Source organism: Bufo bufo, chromosome 1, assembly GCF_905171765.1.
Source record: "Bufo bufo chromosome 1, aBufBuf1.1, whole genome shotgun sequence".
Lineage (NCBI taxonomy): Eukaryota > Metazoa > Chordata > Amphibia > Anura > Bufonidae > Bufo > Bufo bufo.
In genome coordinates, this window is record NC_053389.1 from 775,432,139 (window position 1) to 775,451,775 (window position 19,637).

Sequence of the window (19,637 nt, forward strand, 5' to 3'; positions counted from 1 at the left end):
GGATCTCCATGCCACATATGTGAAAGTAGCCTTAGAATTTCACATCGCAGGTCTGTTCAGTATTTTTTAGTGTGCGGCAGTCCAATTTATGGTTGGCTGGCAAATGTCCCATTACTCTTGTAATTTTATGCTGGCTTGCTCAGGTAAATCATACTATTTGTTCTGTTTGTTTTCGTTTGGATCATCCTAGCTGACTTTGCTGTTATTCACTAAAAGTGTGTGTACTTATTCTTCCTCAGTCTAAGACTGATCGGGAAGGTAGAGGTTAGTGGATTTACTTGGGCATTGTGCCCTTTTGTCCCGTCTACCCAGTGAGTCTGTGCAAATTTTATTTGTCCCTTCCTCCCTCTGGTTTTTCAAATTTTTTAGTCCATCAGGATAGATCTTCACTGACGCAATTTCAATTCCTTTCTGCCTTTTCTTTCTGTATTGCTGCGCTGGGTCAGGCATTTTTCATCTCATTCCTTTAGGACTGAGTTTGTTCCTCCTGCAAACCTTCAGCTCATCATGGATGTTTCAGGTGCCATTGTCAGTGGAGCTCGTGTGCTAGTAGGTGGTATTGCTTTTGGGTTGAAGGTGGTGTACTTAAAGGGGTTTTCCAGGTTCAGGGCCGATTCTTGGTTATAAGCTGCTCTTTATTTATAGACTACATATGAGTGGAGTACACACTTCCAAAACAGCCTCTGGCAGCACTAGAGAACACCCATCTGTGACAGTAACGTCACCAGGCTCACTGCTAGTTGTATAAAAAGGGGTTAGGGTACACGCTGCAATAAGGGAAAGCTTAGGGGCTAACACAAAAATCACTGGTTCTATTTATGCTGCTTCTTCGCAGCTTTTTAGTCTCTGAACCAACGCTGGAACCCCAGGCGTTGGCTCTGAAGCAGACAAATAGGGTGAACAATTGAAGGATTTGAAGAAATATTTGAGTCCAGACCTTGTGATGAAGTTCAATGGCAGCTTCACTTTGCATAAACATTTCTCCAAACTGTTTACAGATTTTATCTTGGTTCCAGCAGGCTTTAGCATTAACTATGGCAGGCAAACAATCTCAACTATGCTACATCGGTTTCTCTTTGGCTCTGCTGTACTAACAGACTTAAATGTAATCTCTGCTTCTGCAGGATGCTGCAACTTCTCTCTGTAATCTGACTCTGGATTATGCCAGGGAATAGGTTAGAGTCCTGGCAGCTCCAACATGGAGTCTTAACCAGAACTCCCTACCTCCTACTGGTGGCAAACAGGACTGGCTCACTTCTGACCAAGAAAGGAGGGGAGAATGGAATGGTGAGCTCCATTCTCTCTAAGTGTAGCTCTGCCATAGTTGCTGCCGCCTGCTGGTAAACCAGGCACATTACATGAACAATTACATAACATTATTATAAATGCACAGCATCTAGGGACCTGTAAATAAATGCATAAGATAACATTATATTAGCATTCACAGATAGAAGCAGGGCGTACGAGTGGTAATGCCACTTGGGGGCGTTACATATCACCATAGCACAGACCCGCATGTAAAATAGTTCACACCTCTTTATTATACTAACCAAATCGTAATCTTGAACATCACATAGAACATATGATAACGCCCGACCTGGGTTTCGCTCCTACTTCGTCTGGGGCATTTCAGTTTCACTTTCGGGTATGGGCGGTAGTTGTCACTACATCACATCCTCTCACTCTTTATCTAATTGCTAAAAATGCCCTTATACCATTTCCTCGTTATTATGGGCCTGTTTTCAGAATTGCTCAATCATTTAAATACTCATATGCATATATGTAAAACAGTATAGGTTTATAGTGGCTCACCCTTCTGATTACCAGGGTAGGTGCTCTAACTATGGTGTGGTTCACCCTGACCACACAAGAAATTAAAAGTGAAGAAATAATTATATTATACAGGGAGTGCAGAATTATTAGGCAAGTTGTATTTTTGAGGATTAATTTTATTATTGAACAACAACCATGTTCTCAATGAACCCAGAAAACTCATTAATATCAAAGCTGAATATTTTTGGAAGTAGTTTTTAGTTTGTTTTTAGTTTTAGCTATTTTAGGGGGATATCTGTGTGTGCAGGTGACTATTACTGTGCATAATTATTAGGCAACTTAACAAAAAACAAATACAGTATATACCCATTTCAATTATTTATTTTTACCAGTGAAACCAATATAACATCTCAACATTCACAAATATACATTTCTGACATTCAAAAACAAAACAAAAACAAATCAGTGACCAATATAGCCACCTTTCTTTGCAAGGACACTCAAAAGCCTGCCATCCATGGATTCTGTCAGTGTTTTGATCTGTTCACCATCAACATTGTGTGCAGCAGCAACCACAGCCTCCCAGACACTGTTCAGAGAGGTGTACTGTTTTCCCTCCTTGTAAATCTCACATTTGATGATGGACCACAGGTTCTCAATGGGGTTCAGATCAGGTGAACAAGGAGGCCATGTCATTAGATTTTCTTCTTTTATACCCTTTCTTGCCAGCCACGCTGTGGAGTACTTGGACGCGTGTGATGGAGGATTGTCCTGCATGAAAATCATGTTTTTCTTGAAGGATGCAGACTTCTTCCTGTACCACTGCTTGAAGAAGGTGTCTTCCAGAAACTGGCAGTAGGACTGGGAGTTGAGCTTGACTCCATCCTCAACCCGAAAAGGTCCCACAAGCTCATCTTTGATGATACCAGCCCAAACCAGTACTCCACCTCCACCTTGCTGGCGTCTGAGTCGGACTGGAGCTCTCTGCCCTTTACCAATCCAGCCACGGGCCCATCCATCTGGCCCATCAAGACTCACTCTCATTTCATCAGTCCATAAAACCTTAGAAAAATCAGTCTTGAGATATTTCTTGGCCCAGTCTTGACGTTTCAGCTTGTGTGTCTTGTTCAGTGGTGGTCGTCTTTCAGCCTTTCTTACCTTGGCCATGTCTGTGAGTATTGCACACCTTGTGCTTTTGGGCACTCCAGTGATGTTGCAGCTCTGAAATATGGCCAAACTGGTGGCAAGTGGCATCTTGGCAGCTGCACGCTTGACTTTTCTCAGTTCATGGGCAGTTATTTTGCGCCTTGGTTTTTCCACACGCTTCTTGCGACCCTGTTGACTATTTTGAATGAAACGCTTGATTGTTCGATGATCACGCTTCAGAAGCTTTGCAATTTTAAGAGTGCTGCATCCCTCTGCAAGATATCTCACTATTTTTGACTTTTCTGAGCCTGTCAAGTCCTTCTTTTGACCCATTTTGCCAAAGGAAAGGAAGTTGCCTAATAATTATGCACACCTAATATAGGGTGTTGATGTCATTAGACCACACCCCTTCTCATTATAGAGATGCACATCACCTAATATGCTTAATTGGTAGTAGGCTTTCGAGCCTATACAGCTTGGAGTAAAACAACATGCATAAAGAGGATGATGTGGTCAAAATACTCATTTGCCTAATAATTCTGCACGCAGTGTAGTGAGCACTCAATATCTGTTGTCATATATCAGGTCTAATATATTAAACTCATTTATTAAATCATAAAATTATGCATACAATAAAATAGAATAGGATAGAAATAGACAGTATCTAAAATATATGGTATCTTGGTCTATTATAAATAAATAAACAATATAAAAAATCACAGTTTTGTTATACTGATAAAAGCAATTATATATCATTAAAAACAAATAATTGTTAACATATGTCCTTATGAACGCTGCAACTTTGTTCCTAACGTTATAGAGTCTCAGTTGTATCTTGCGTTAAATGAGGAGAGTATTTCACTGGTTTGTGCGGTATGTCCGTGAGTATATATATCCAGTGGTACTCACTGTTTGAAGTCCGGCTTGTGTATAACTGTCCGTGGTGGCGTCCCACCACAGGTCAGTGCACTCACCCGGTTTGCTTGTGGCACTGTGGGATATCTCCCAATGCTCGGTGTCCGCGGTGTCGTTACGGTGGTTTAGAGACCTGCTCCCAAGTAGCCGCTGTGCGTCCCACGTGTAGCTGGCGTCCTACGCTTTTTGCCGGCACTGCACGTAATCAGGGCGCCGGGGAAGTCTTTACCTGTTAGTTGGTTCAAGACTCCTATGGTGAGTCAGGGATAGTCTCGATCACCGTCTGTGCGGTTATGTCCGTAACTGCGCGTGCTGATCAGCTCCAATATATTAAGGTGTCTTGTCCACTATAAGGGTCCCATCCGCTATATACGCGTTTTAAGGTCTCTGACCTCTTCCTCAGTAGCTGGTTATGGGATCCAAAAATACTTCCTTATATACCCTAAACGGGTTACACCTTATTTGCTTGATTAGGGATCATTCCAAAATCTGGTTTGGAGTTGGCTTTGAAATCCCTCCTTACATTTTTAGATAAGGATGTTCAACATTATATACATATATTTATTACTCCTTATACATTGACATTAAATAGACCTGAACTAAAATTCATTATATATTTCTGTAGAATTTTCATAATCCTTAATATATTTTGCATAAATTCATATATATTTATAATCAGTACATGTTAAAATTAATAAAAATAAAAATAATAATAATTATAAAACTATGCAATTGCGCATCTCCTCTGTATATAATGTTAGGATATTAAAAACATATATATAAACACGAATAAGAAATCACAGATGAATTTGTACTGATTTTAATTAAATTATTATTTTAATCAAACTAATATCAATATATTGTTTATATATATATATGTTTTTAATATCCTAACATTATATACAGAGGAGATGCGCAATTGCATAGTTTTATAATTATTATTATTTTTATTTTTATTAATTTAAACATGTACTGATTATAAATATATATGAATTTATGCAAAATATATTAAGGATTATGAAATAATGAACTTCTACAGAAATATATAATGAATTTTAGTTCAGGTCTATTTAATGTCAATGTATAAGGAGTAATAAATATATGTATATAATGTTGAACATCCTTATCTAAAAATGTAAGGAGGGATTTCAAAGCCAACTCCAAACCAGATTTTGGAATGATCCCTAATCAAGCAAATAAGGTGTAACCCGTTTAGGGTATATAAGGAAGTATTTTTGGATCCCATAACCAGCTACTGAGGAAGAGGTCAGAGACCTTGAAACGCGTATAGCGGATGGGACCCTTATAGTGGACAAGACACCTTAATATATTGGAGCTGATCAGCACGCGCAGTTACGGACATAACCGCACAGACGGTGATCGAGACTATCCCTGACTCACCATAGGAGTCTTGAACCAACTAACAGGTAAAGACTTCCCCGGCGCCCTGATTACGCGCAGTGCCGGCAAAAAGCGCAGGACGCCAGCTACACGTGGGACGCACAGCGGCTACTTGGGAGCAGGTCTCTAAACCACCGTAACGACACCGCGGACACCGAGCATTGGGAGATATCCCACAGTGCCACAAGCAAACCGGGTGAGTGCACTGACCTGTGGTGGGACGCCACCACGGACAGTTATACACAAGCCGGACTTCAAACAGTGAGTACCACTGGATATATATACTCACGGACATACCGCACAAACCAGTGAAATACTCTCCTCATTTAACGCAAGATACAACTGAGACTCTATAACGTTAGGAACAAAGTTGCAGCGTTCATAAGGACATATGTTAACAATTATTTGTTTTTAATGATATATAATTGCTTTTATCAGTATAACAAAACTGTGATTTTTTATATTGTTTATTTATTTATAATAGACCAAGATACCATATATTTTAGATACTGTCTATTTCTATCCTATTCTATTTTATTGTATGCATAATTTTATGATTTAATAAATGAGTTTAATATATTAGACCTGATATATGACAACAGATATTGAGTGCTCACTATAATATAATTATTTCTTCATATATGTAAAACACTCATAAATAAAATTAAATAAAATAGAACAACGATCAAAACTTTCTCTTTATTTACATGTTTACCTGACTATGTTCAAAAATAGCAGTAATACTTCTGAATGGATCAATATCCACAAAATTGCCCCACATGGGCTACACGTCAATTCCTGGATACTAAGTATCCTGTAAGAAAAATTATCACTCGTATAGGCTACATCAATCCCATCAACGCAACAAGGTCCCGCATCTCGCACCATTCCCTACACATAGAGACTCCACGTGTCCTCACCGCAATCCATGTCATCTTCCCACAGGACGCCACTACACAATGAGTAAAGAGCCCTGTATCCTCAGTCTTACACTGATAACTAGTACAGTTATTTTCTCCTACTTCCCTTACAGCCCCAATCCCCCTCCTTTTCCATAGATGGGACCTTACCTGGGGTTGTAAGGGAAGAACAGGAGGATACAGGGCTCTTTCTCATTGTGTAGTGGTGTCCTGTGGGAAGATGACATGGATCGCAGTGAGGACACGTGGACTCTCTCTGTGTAATGAATGGTATGGGATTGATGTAGCCTATACCAATGTAAATTTTTCTTACAGGATACTTAGTATCCAGGAATTCACGTGAAGCCCATGTGGGGCAATTATGTGGATATTAATCTGTTCAGGAGTAACGCTTCGCACGGAACTGCTATTTTTGAACATAGTCAGGTGAACATGTAAATGAGGAGAAAGTTTTGATCGTTGTTCTATTTTATTTATGAGTGTTTTACATATATGCATATGAGTATTTAAATGAATGAGCAATACTGAAAACAGGCTCATAATAATGAGGAAACTGTATTTTTAGCAATGAGATAAAAATTGAGAGGATGTTCCGTGGTGATAAATACCGCCCATACCCAAAAGTGAAACGCCCCAGACGAAGCAGGAGTGAAACCCGGGTCGGGCTTTATCATATGTTCCATTGTGATGTTCAAGATTATGATTTTGTAAGTACTGTATAATAAAGAAGCGTGAACTATTTTACATGCGGGTCTGTGCTATGTTGATACTCTTTTTGAAGGCGTGAGAAGCATACCCACTACCGCTCGTTGGTTCAGAGACTTAGAAGCTGCGAAGGAGGAAGGATAAGGCCTCCTGGACACGACCGCATGGCTTTTTCTGTGTTTTGCGGTCCGTTTTTCACGGATCCGTTGTTCCGTTTTTTGTTTCTGTTCCGGTTTTTCCATATGGCATATACAGTATACAGTAATTACATAGATAAAATTGGGCTGGGCGTAACATTTTCAATAGATGGTTCCGCAAAAAACGGAATGGAAACGGAAGACATACGGATGCATTTCCGTATGTGTTCCGTTTTTTTGCAGACCCATTGACTTGAATGGAGCCACGGAACGTGATTTGCTGGCAATAATAGGACATGTTCTATCTTTAAATGGAACGGAAAAACGGAAATACGGAAGCGGAATGCATAAGGAGTACATTCCGTTTTTTTTTGCGGAACCATTAAAATGAATGGTTCCATATTCGGACCATATACGGAACTCAAAAAAAGGCCAGTAAACGGGGGGGGGAACGGTCATGTGCAGGAGAAAATATGGGGTTCAGCGGCACTCCTTGTTGAAGGTTGGGAGGTGCTCAGTGGTAGGGGTACGTGCAACTATTATCAAAAGACCACGGCACTCTGTAAATATTTTTAGTTACTTATTTTATTTCATATCTTTTGTATATATATTTTTCTTTTGTATATCCATCCAAAAGTAATAGCCACTGGCCAACGTTTCGGTCTAATGTTAGACCTTGTTCACGGCCTTAGTTCTGTGGAGTAGGGAGAATCGTGGATCCACGATTCTCCCTACTCCACAGAACTAAGGCCGTGAACAAGGTCTAACATTAGACCGAAACGTTGGCCAGTGGCTATTACTTTTGGATGGATATACAAAAGAAAAATATATATACAAAAGATATGAAATAAAATAAGTAACTAAAAATATTTACAGAGTGCCGTGGTCTTTTGGTCATGTGCAGGAGGCCTAAGGAGGAGATTGGAAGAAGCAGCATAAAATGAACCAGTGATTTTTGTGTTACCCCTAAGCTTTCCTTTATTGCATTTATTGACCCTAACCCCTTTTTATATACGTGGGGACCTACTTCTACAAAGGGACTGCAGCTAATATCAGCACGTAATCAAATGCTCAAAACTTTTGTATCACTGCTAGGTGGAAGTCTTCACTTAGCATAGCGATGAGAAGCGTGTGGGCAGCAAATCTGACCAAGGAAAACATCTGCATGGAGTTTGTATGTTCTCCCGGTGTTTGTGTGGGTTCCTCCAGGTACTCCAGTTTCCTCTCATACTCCAAAGACATACTGATAGGGACCTTAGATTGTGAGCCCCATTGGGGACAGTGTGATGCTAATGTCTGTAAAGCACTGCAAAATATAGTAGCGCTATATAAGTGCAAAAAATAAATAAAGCCTGGTACTTCACCGGCACAAAACAAACAGAGTGATGCAGGGTGACAAAGGTAGGGGGGGGCATCAGAGTAAGGAAATGCTCCTTCCTAAGCGCCACTTGTAAGTAGTCTATAAATAAAGAGCAGTTTATAACCAAGAATCGACCCCCGAACCAAAAAAACACTTTAACAATCTTGTTCTGCTTGAGTTGTTCCTGGGGTAGTAGCCTTGGCACTATGGGGTGCATCACTTTGTGTTTGTTGTTGCATACTGACAATAAGGCCCCTTTCACACGAGCAAGTATTCCGACCTGGTGCAATGCGTGATGCGAACGCATTGTGCCCGGACTGAATCTGGACCCATTCATTTCAATGGGTCTGTGTACATGAGCGTTGGTTTTCACGCATCACTTGTGCGTTGCGTGAAAATCACAGCATGTTCTATATTCTGCAATTTTCACGCAACGCTGGCCCCATAGAAGTGAAAATCGCATCCGCACTTGCTTTTTTCACTGATAGTTGCTAAAAGATGTTGTTTGTAAACATTCAAAAATATTTTATCACGCGTGTGCAAAACGCATTAAATCGCATTGCACCCGCGCAATAAAAACAGAACTGAACGTGATCGCAGACAAAACTGAACGCATCCACAACGCATCTGGACCTAATCCGCTCACGCTCGTCTGCAAGGGGCCTAAGGGTGTTTTTTCTCAGTTAGCCACTTCTACCCCAGGCCAGTTTTCACCTTTTTGCCATGGCCATTTTTTTGCAAATCTGGCATGTCATTTTATGTGGTGATAAAGCCGCCCTAAATTAGAGCATTTTAGATACACCCTGGTGCTCCAAATCAATGTACCCCCAGGGGGTTAATATCCACTCGTGGTTGAGAGACTGTACACTGACACAGAATTTGGTCAAAGCTATCTCTAACTTTTATTACATGGGGTAAGCGTATATACATCTTCAGAAGAGGGCAGTCCTCACTGAGGCATAAACCATTGTTTCATTGGTCAAAAAGGAAAAAGAGATAAGAGAAACAGAGATAACACTCTTAACATCTGCGCAGTGGGTACCACTTTGGAATGTGAACTAATGTAAACATCTAAGTGTCCGCCATCTTATAATGGCGGACAGTCTAACAATAATACTGCATACGTCATATGTGACACTTCAAAGAGGTGCTTCTCTATAGGCAGTGAATAATATATATATCATCAAGCCATATGATTGGCTTACGCATTCCACCACACTCTATATATTCAATAAGTCCAGCAATGGTACCCTGTTAAATCATAAGATAACTAAATTTAATGAGAAATATAGACATAAACATAAACAAAACTCTACATAATCAATCCGAGGGGAGAGGCCAGGATACAGTCAGATGCACTGGGTAAGTGGTGGGGAGTACAATCCCTAGCACTGATACCCTGAACTGGTCCTCTGCCCAGGGACGTCTCCTGGTGGTGGGGACGCCCTGTCCACGTACCTAGTCTCAACCTCCTGGCTGTCCCTGGTAAGGTGACGGGTGGAGAGAGATAGGTATCCGAGTGGTACCCTAACGGATGACTAGCACAAAATCAAAGAAAGACTGAAAGGTGTCCACTGTATAAGGCCCTCGTGACAGATCGCCAGGAGGTACAGGGTCCACCTAGAGGATAAAATACACAGACAGACACACGCACATATAGACACAGAAATGATAACAAAGGATAACCTACGACCCCGACGCGTTTCACCCACACCAGTGGGATCATCAGGGGGTGATACGGGGTAGGTATAGATAGGACGGGAAGCCCGTGACGATAAATACAGCAGGCCCAGTCCAATAATAAATCCGTAAATAAATGCGTTTAAACGATATACACATATGACGCGACAACAGACCCGAAATTGATAAATAAATGCCAGAAGGCAGACTACATACGGTTACTCGGCGGCACAATTAGTGGAGTCAGCCGACTAGATGCAAAGTGCAAATCTATATAGAAAACAGAGGCAAGGATAAGAGCATATAAAACAAAAAAGGAAATGCACACGTAGCGTTAGGACAATAAGAAAGTAATAAGTACCTGAGATTAACGAGGGCACAGGGTCACATAAGGATAAGATGTGAGGATGCTCATGAAGGGGCATAGAGGATAATCACCCCGAACCTACCTAGATATAGCTGTAAAAGACACACAGGATGAGCATATCGCTCCTTGTATTCATGACCCTCACCCCTAACAAGTAAAACCGGAAAGAGGAAATATTGTGTAAATACCTGATAAGCACCCCAGGAATAAGATGATACCACAGCGCATAGCTCCTAAGGTGTAGGGCTACCTGCCAGATGATGCCTAGAATGCATACAGGCCTGGAAGTTGAACTCAGGAACTAAGCCAAAAAGATTGTGTAGTAGAAATGGTGAACGGGTACTTACATGGTGCCGCCGTCAATCTGAATAGATGGGTCTGAGGCGATCATAATGAATTCCCCCGCCCTTTAAATACTTAGTGCGCCCAATCCACAAAAAGGAACAAATAGCAGAGGGGAGTAAACAGAGGAACGGCTGCTGGATAACTGCCGTTGTGCGTGCGTTCCAGAGTGGAACGCACGGCAGGATGCATCCACACATGTCAAGAGCCGGACGGATATCCGGTATGTACAGCGCAGTCAGCCCAATCCTGTGTGGCTGACGTGCGGCGTGCGTGCCAGGGTGGAACGCACGCCGGAAGAGACACAGCTGGGCTGAGACCGGACCGGATGTCCGGTGTGTGGACCGCATCACCCCCGTACCTCTGATTGGCAAGAATAATATTACCCCAAATATGCATGGGTAGCATTGAGTAAATGAATCAACATAATCCGAAGATGGAAAAAAGTTAAATAATAAAGCTTAAACTAAGCCACATATGGGGTAAATGCCAGAGGGGATAGATGTGGAATAACGGGCATGGCAGTGATGAAAGGACTAAAATGGGTAGGAGGGGGAATAAAGAGAGAATGGACATGTGCCAGAGATAATAAACATAGAATAATGAATATATAAATATATATCCTCAGATATAGAACTAGGGCTCCCTTGATGATAACAAGGACGCCAACCTTAAGGTGTGAGAAGATACAGGGCCACACCAAATATATTACGTTCGGGTCCTTCACGTACCCATGCTAAGTGACAGGGAATGCATAATATTTTTACTGAGGCCACAGGTGCTGAAGGGACAGCCCAGCAGCAGGGAGGACCCCGCGCCGGGGCCAGGGCACCAAGGCAGCAGGAAAAATTCAGTCTACATGGGAATGGATATAGGTGGGGGGAGAAGGAGAGGAAGAGAAAAGGGGAAAGGGAAGGAAAAATCGCCGTCAACGGTGAACAAACATAGGAAGTCGGTAATTATAGGAAACATGAAAAGGTGAGGCGCTCGTTGAGTCCACTGGGTGATTGAGAGCGGAACCTGTGAATCCACTCCCTCTCCTTCTGTAAAATACGCCTGTCCAAGTTGCCTCCTCTTGGGGAGGGGGGTATCAGTTCAAGGACAGTGAACCGGAGAAGAGAGGGATCACCACCATGACAGTCATTTACATGAGTGGCCAAAGGTGTTGGCTCCTTCTTGATGACATCATTGACATGTTCTAGAATTCTTCTCCTAAACTCCCGTATCGTTTTTCCCACGTAATCCATGGGACATGGGCACTGGCATAAGTAGACTAACCCCTTAGACAGGCAGTTGCTAAAGTCCCGAACCTGAAACGAGTGACCTGTGGCCGAGCAGGTGACTGACTTAGTGGTCAAGACATATTGGCAGGCCTTACAATGACCAAATTTGAAAACACCCATGGGTTTCCGATCAAGCCAGGAGCCACTCTTCAGGGGTGGTGAAAAGTGGCTACGAACCAGATGGTCCCTAAGGCTCCTGCCCCGTCTATAAGAGACCGAGGGGTGTTTACTTATGATGTCCGAGAGGTCAGAGTCCATGTGTAGTATCGGCCAGTACTTATTAAGGACTTCCCTAGTTTCACGGTTAGCGGAGTCAAAATTTGCGATGATCCGTGCCGGTTGAGGGCCGTCATCGATTCTCCTTCTCGGAACCAATAGTTCAGTCCGCGGTCTAGTTGATGCACTTTGGAACGCTTCCCGAAGTACTCCTCTAGGGTAACCCCTTGCCAGGAATCTATCCTGAAGCCTCCCGGCCTCATGAAAAAATGATGTATAATTAGAGCAGTTTCTCAGAACCCTAAGGTATTGACCTTTGGGTATACCCCGTCTAAGAGGGGCGGAATGATAACTGCTCTATATATGCCTCCCTTGGGACACCTGTAGAAAGATGAGAAATCAGACGCTGCCCACAGCACAGCTCTTTGCCCCCCCCCCCCCCTCTCTTCTCCGGCTTGAGACAAAGAGAGGGGTGGGAGGCACTTGGAAAATAAAAAGTTAACTCATTACAGTCCTAGATATACAAAAAATATAGAATAAAATTCACACATCTTTAACAGTCCCCCCTTGAATTTCATTCTCTCCCTAAACCTAAACATCTGTCCCAATGCTCCGCCTCCTCTTCACCAGCTTCCACGACAAGCCATTCCTAGTGAACAACCTCCCGTGAAACTGGATTTGAGCACGGGGAAGTCAGATGATCTTTCCCTAACCGGCGTTGACATTATATGGGGGGACTGGAGGTCATCAGTGCTCCTGATTTTCTGGATCGAAGTCTTCATACACTTCTCCCATCATCATCTCTTGTGTGGCCTCATCAACTGCCTTGTTGAACAATTTCTTTACACAGGGAATAATACAGCAGATAATTAGAACAAACAAAATCAAAACAACGATGATGATGATACCAATTTGCAACAACATCTGCTTCCAATTTTTGAACCAGTTCTCTAGCCTTCTGCCCATGAATTGTCTATTCCCAAATTCCTTTTTAATTCTTTAGATAGGGAGGTCAATCCCTTTAAAGCACTCATGACTAGGGATGAGCGAACCCGAACTGTATAGTTTGGGTTCGTACCGAATTTTGGGGTGTCCGTGACACGGACCCGAACATTTTCGTAAAAGTCTGGGTTCGGGTTCGGTGTTCGGCGCTTTCTTGGCGCTTTTTGAAAGGCTCCAAAGCAGCCAATCAACAAGCGTCATACTACTTGCCCCAAGAGGCCATCACAGCCATGCCTACTATTGGAATGGCTGTGATTGGCCAGTGCAGCATGTGACCCAGCCTCTATATAAGCTTGGGTCACGTAGCGCTGCACGTCACTCTGCTGTTACAAGTGTAGGGAGAGGTTGCAGCTGCGACGTTAGGGCGAGATTAGGCAGTGATTAACTCCTCCAAAAGACTTCATTCAGTGATCGATCTACAGCTGTGGATCATTGAACTGCTGCTATTCAATTGCTCACAGTTTTTAGGCTGCCCAGAGCGTTTTTCAGTCACTTTTTTCTGGGGTGATCGGCGGCCATTTTGTGGCTTGTGGTGCGCCAGCACAAGCTGCCACCAAGTCCATTTAACCATCAATAGTGTGGTTATTTTTTGGCTATATCCTACATCAGGGGCAAGCTGCCACCAAGTCCATTTAACCATCAATAGTGTGGTTATTTTTTGGCTATATCCTACATCAGGGGCAAGCTGCCACCAAGTCCATTTAACCATCAATAGTGTGGTTATTTAAATCTATATTAGATTCAAGGTGCTGATAGGGTCATTCTCAATAACTTCACACACACGCTACTGTGCAATTCCAAGTCTAATTCTGTGTGTAAACGTATACCTGTCACCCAGCGCCTAAAAAATAGGCCTCAAATTTATATTCATCCAAATCTGTCATTATTGCTTTAGCTGGTCAAGTTATTTAGTGTCCGTCAAAGCACAGTTTTTGTTCTGGGTTGAAATACAATTCCCAATTTTGCAATTCTCTAAATTAGTGGTTTCTGCTGTATCAGGCCTACTTTAAATCTATCCCTAAAAGGGTATATAAGATTCAAGGTGCAGATAGGGTTATTCTCAATAACTTCACACACACGCTACTGTGCAATTCCAAGTCTAATTCTGTGTGTAAACGTATACCTGTCACCCAGCGCCTAAAAAATAGGCCTCAAATTTATATTCATCCAAGTCTGTCATTATTGCTTTAGCTGGTCAAGTTATTTAGTGTCCGTCAAAGCACAGTTTTTGTTCTGGGTTGAAATACAATTCCCAATTTTGCAATTCTCTAAATTAGTGGTTTCTGCTGTATCAGGCCAACTTTAAATCTATCCCTAAAAGGGTATATAAGATTCAAGGTGCATATAGGGTTATTCTCAATAACTTCACACACACGCTACTGTGCAATTCCAAGTCTAATTCTGTGTGTAAATGTATACCTGTCACCCAGCGCCTAAAAAATAGGCCTCAAATTTATATTCATCTAAATCTGTCATTATTGCTTTAGCTGGTCAAGTTATTTAGTGTCCGTCAAAGCACAGTTTTTGTTCTGGGTTGAAATACAATTCCCAATTTTGCAATTCTCTAAATTAGTGGTTTCTGTTGTATCAGGCCTACTTTAAATCTATCCCTAAAAGGGTATATTAGATTCAAGGTGCAGATAGGGTTATTCTCAATAACTTCACACACACGCTACAGTGCATATCCAAGTCTAATTCTGTCCGCAAACGTATACCTGTCACCCAGCGCCTAAATACTAGGCCTCAAATTTATATTCAGCTAAATCTGTCGTTACTGCTGTGCCTTTATTAGTGTAATACGGTACCTAAATAGATAGCCAGATAGTGTTAGGTGTGTGTAAAAAAAGGCCTGAATTTGAATTCAATACATTGGGCCAAATAATATTTTTCTTATTGTGGTGAACGGTAACAATGAGGAAAACATCTAGTAAGGGACGCAGACGCGGACATGGTCGTGGTGGTGTTAGTGGACCCTCTGGTGCTGGGAGAGGACGTGGCCGTTCTGCCACAGCCACACGTCCTAGTGAACCAACTACCTCGGGTCCCAGTAGCCAGCAGAATTTACAGCGATATTTGGTGGGGCCCAATGCCGTTCTAAGGATGGTAAGGCCTGAGCAGGTACAGGCATTAGTCAATTGGGTGGCCGACAGTGGATCCAGCACGTTCACATTATCTCCCACCCAGTCTTCTGCAGAAAGCGCACAGATGGCGCATGAAAACCAAGCCCATCAGTCTGTCACATCACCCCCATGCATATCAGGGAAACTGTCTGAGCCTCAAGTTATGCAGCAGTCTCTTATGCTGTTTGAAGACTCTGCTGCCAGGGTTTCCCAAGGGCATCCACCTAGCCCTTCCCCAGGGGTGGAAGAGATAGAATGCACTAACGCACAACCACTTATGTTTCCTGATGATGAGGACATGGGAATACCACCTCAGCACGTCTCTGATGATGACGAAACACAGGTGCCAACTGCTGCGTCTTTCTGCAGTGTGCAGACTGAACAGGAGGTCAGGGATCAAGACTGGGTGGAAGACGATGCAGGGGACGATGAGGTCCTAGACCCCACATGGAATGAAGGTCGTGCCACTGACTTTCACAGTTCGGAGGAAGAGGCAGTGGTGAGACCGAGCCAACAGCGTAGCAAAAGAGGGAGCAGTGGGCAAAAGCAGAACACCCGCCGCCAAGAGACTCCGCCTGCTACTGACCGCCGCCATCTGGGACCGAGCACCCTAAAGGCAGCTTCAAGGAGTTCCTTGGCATGGCACTTCTTCAAACAATGTGCTGACGACAAGACCCGAGTGGTTTGCACGCTGTGCCATCAGAGCCTGAAGCGAGGCATTAACGGTCTGAACCTTAGCACAACCTGCATGACCAGGCACCTGCATGCAAAGCATGAACTGCAGTGGAGTAAACACCTTAAAAACAAGGAAGTCACTCAGGCTCCCCCTGCTACCTCTTCTGCTGCTGCCGCCTCGGCCTCTTCTGCTGCTGCCGCCTCGGCCTCTTCCTCCGCCTCTGGAGGAACGTTGGCACCTGCTGCCCAGCAAACATGGGATGTACCACCAACACCACCACCTGCGTCACCAAGCATCTCAACCATGTCAAACGGCAGCGTTCAGCTCTCTATCTCACAAACATTTGAGAGAAAGCGTAAATTCCCACCTAGCCACCCTCGATCCCTGGCCCTGAATGCCAGCATTTCTAAACTACTGGCCTATGAAATGCTGTCATTCAGGCTGGTGGACACAGACAGCTTCAAACAGCTCATGTCGCTTGCTGTCCCTCAGTATGTTGTTCCCAGCCGCCACTACTTCTCCAAGAGAGCCGTGCCTTCCCTGCACAACCAAGTATCCGATAAAATCAAGTGTGCACTGCGCAACGCCATCTGTGGCAAGGTCCACCTAACCACAGATACGTGGACCAGTAAGCACGGCCAGGGACGGGATATATCCCTAACTGCACACTGGGTAAATGTAGTGGCGGCTGGGCCCCAGGCGAAGAGCTGTTTGGCGCAAGTCCTTCCGCCGCCAAGGATCGCAGGGCAACATTCTTTGCCTCCTGTTGCCTCCTCCTCTTCTGCCACCTGCTCATCCAGTCAGTCACACACCTTCACCACCAACTTCAGCACAGCCCGGGGTAAACGTCAGCAGGCCATTCTGAAACTCATATGTTTGGGGGACAGGCCCCACACCGCACAGGAGTTGTGGGGGGGGTATAGAACAACAGACCGACGAGTGGTTGCTGCCGGTGAGCCTCAAGCCCGGCCTGGTAGTGTGCGATAATGGGCGAAATCTCGTTGCAGCTCTGGGACTAGCCAGTTTGACGCACATCCCTTGCCTGGCGCATGTGCTGAATTTGGTGGTGCAGAAGTTCATTCACAACTACCCCGACATGTCAGAGCTGCTGCATAAAGTGCATGCCGTCTGTTCGCGCTTCCGGCGTTCACATCCTGCCGCTGCTCGCCTGTCTGCGCTACAGCGTAACTTCGGCCTTCCCGCTCACCGCCTCATATGCGACGTGCCCACCAGGTGGAACTCCACCTTGCACATGCTGGACAGACTGTGCGAGCAGCAGCAGGCCATAGTGGAGTTTCAGCTGCAGCACGCACGGGTCAGTCGCACTGCGGAACAGCACCACTTCACCACCAATGACTGGGCCTCCATGCGAGACCTGTATGCCCTGTTGCGCTGTTTCGAGTACTCCACCAACATGGCCAGTGGTGATGACGCCGTTATCAGTGTTACAATACCACTTCTATGTCTCCTTGAGAAAAAACTTAGGGCGATGATGGAAGAGGAGGTGGCCCAGGAGGAGGAGGAGGAGGAGGAGGAAGAGGGGTCATTTTTAGCACTTTCAGGCCAGTCTCTTCGAAGTGACTCAGAGGGAGGTTTTTTGCAACAGCAGAGGCCAGGTACAAATGTGGCCAGACAGGGCCCACTACTTGAGGATGAGGAGGAGGAGGATGAGGTGGAGGAGGATGAGGATGAAGCATGTTCACAGCGGGGTGGCACCCAACGCAGCTCGGGCCCATCACTGGTGCGTGGCTGGGGGGAAACGCAGGACGATGACGATACGCCTCCCACAGAGGACAGCTTGTCCTTACCTCTGGGCAGCCTGGCACACATGAGCGACTACATGCTGCAGTGCCTGCGCAACGACAGCAGAGTTGCCCACATTTTAACGTGTGCGGACTACTGGGTTGCCACCCTGCTGGATCCACGGTACAAAGACAATGTGCCCACCTTACTTCCTGCACTGGAGCGTGATAGGAAGATGCGCGAGCACCAGCGCACGTTGGTAGACGCGCTACTGAGAGCATTCCCAAATGTCACAGGGGAACAAGTGGAAGCCCAAGGCGAAGGCAGAGGAGGAGCAAGAGGTCGCCAACGCAGCTGTGTCACGGCCAGCTCCTCTGAGAGCAGGGTTAGCATGGCAGAGATGTGGAAAAGTTTTGTCACCACGCCACAGCTAACTGCACCACCACCTGATACAGAACGTGTTAGCAGGAGGCAACATTTCACTAACATGGTGGAACAGTACCTGTGCACACCCCTCCACGTACTGACTGATGGTTCGGCCCCATTCAACTTCTGGGTCTCCAAATTGTCCACGTGGCCAGAGCTAGCCTTTTATGCCTTGGAGGTGCTGGCCTGCCCGGCGGCCAGCGTTTTGTCTGAACGTGTATTCAGCACGGCAGGGGGCGTCATTACAGACAAACGCAGCCGCCTGTCTACAGCCAATGTGGACAAGCTGACGTTCATAAAAATGAACCAGGCATGGATCCCACAGGACCTGTCCATCCCTTGTGCAGATTAGACATTAACTACCTCCCCTTAACCATATATTATTGTACTCCAGGGCACTTCCTCATTCAATCCTATTTTTATTTTCATTTTACCATTATATTGCGGGGCAACCCAAAGTTGAATGAACCTCTCCTCTGTCTGGGTGCCGGGGCCTAAAAATATCTGACAGTGGCCTGTTCCAGTGGTGGTTGACATGAAGCCTGACTCTCTGCTATGACATGAAGACTGATTCTCTGCTGAGTCGCTGACATGAAGCCTGAATCTCTGTTATGGGACCTCTCTCCTCTGTCTGGGTGCCGGGGCCTAAATTATATGACAATGGACTGTTCCAATGTTGGGTGACGTAAAGCATGATTCTCTGCTATGACATGAAGACTGATTCTCTGCTGACATGAAGCCAGATTCTCTGCTATGGGACCTCTCTCCTCTGCCTGGGTGCCTGGGCCTAAATATGTGACAATGGACTGTTCCAGTGGTGGGTAACGTGAAGCATGATTCTCTGCTATGACATGAAGACTGATTCTCTGCTGACATGAAGCCAGATTCTCTGCTATGGGACCTCTCTCCTCTGTCTGGGTGCCGGGGCCTAAATATATGATAATGGACTGTTCCAGTAGTGGGTGACGTGAAGCCTGATTCTCTGCTATGACATGAAGACTGATTCTCTGCTGACATGAAGCCTGAATCTCTGTTATGGGACCTCTCTCCTCTGCCTGGGTGCCTGGGCCTAAATATCTGACAATGGACTGTTCCAGTGGTGGGTGACGTGAAGCCTGATTCTCTGCTATGACATGAAGACTGATTCTCTGCTGACATGAAGCCATATTCTCTGCTATGGGACCTCTCTCCTCTGCCTGGGTGCCTGGGCCTAAATATCTGACAATGGACTGTTCCAGTGGTGGGTGACGTGAAGCCTGATTCTCTGCTATGACATGAAGCCTGATTCTCTGCTATGACATGAAGACTGATTCTCTGCTGACATGAAGCCAGATTCTATGTTATGGGACCTCTCTCCTCTGCCTGGGTGCTGGGGCCTAAATATCTGACAATGGACTGTTCCAGTTTTGGCTGACGTGAAGCCTG

The 19,637-nt window shown here is 44.7% G+C and overlaps 1 protein-coding gene across 1 annotated transcript in view; it reads left to right on the top strand.

Annotated features, from left to right (window-relative positions):
• Window positions 1–246: 246 nt before the first annotated feature.
• The window catches only part of LOC120986333 (chromaffin granule amine transporter-like), a 281,401-nt gene continuing 262,010 nt past the window's right edge, over window positions 247–19,637 (top strand). Inside the window, exon 1 of the mRNA XM_040414856.1 lies at window positions 247–311. The gene's annotated coding sequence lies outside the window, so the exon portion shown is untranslated. The remainder of the gene's footprint in view (window positions 312–19,637) is intronic.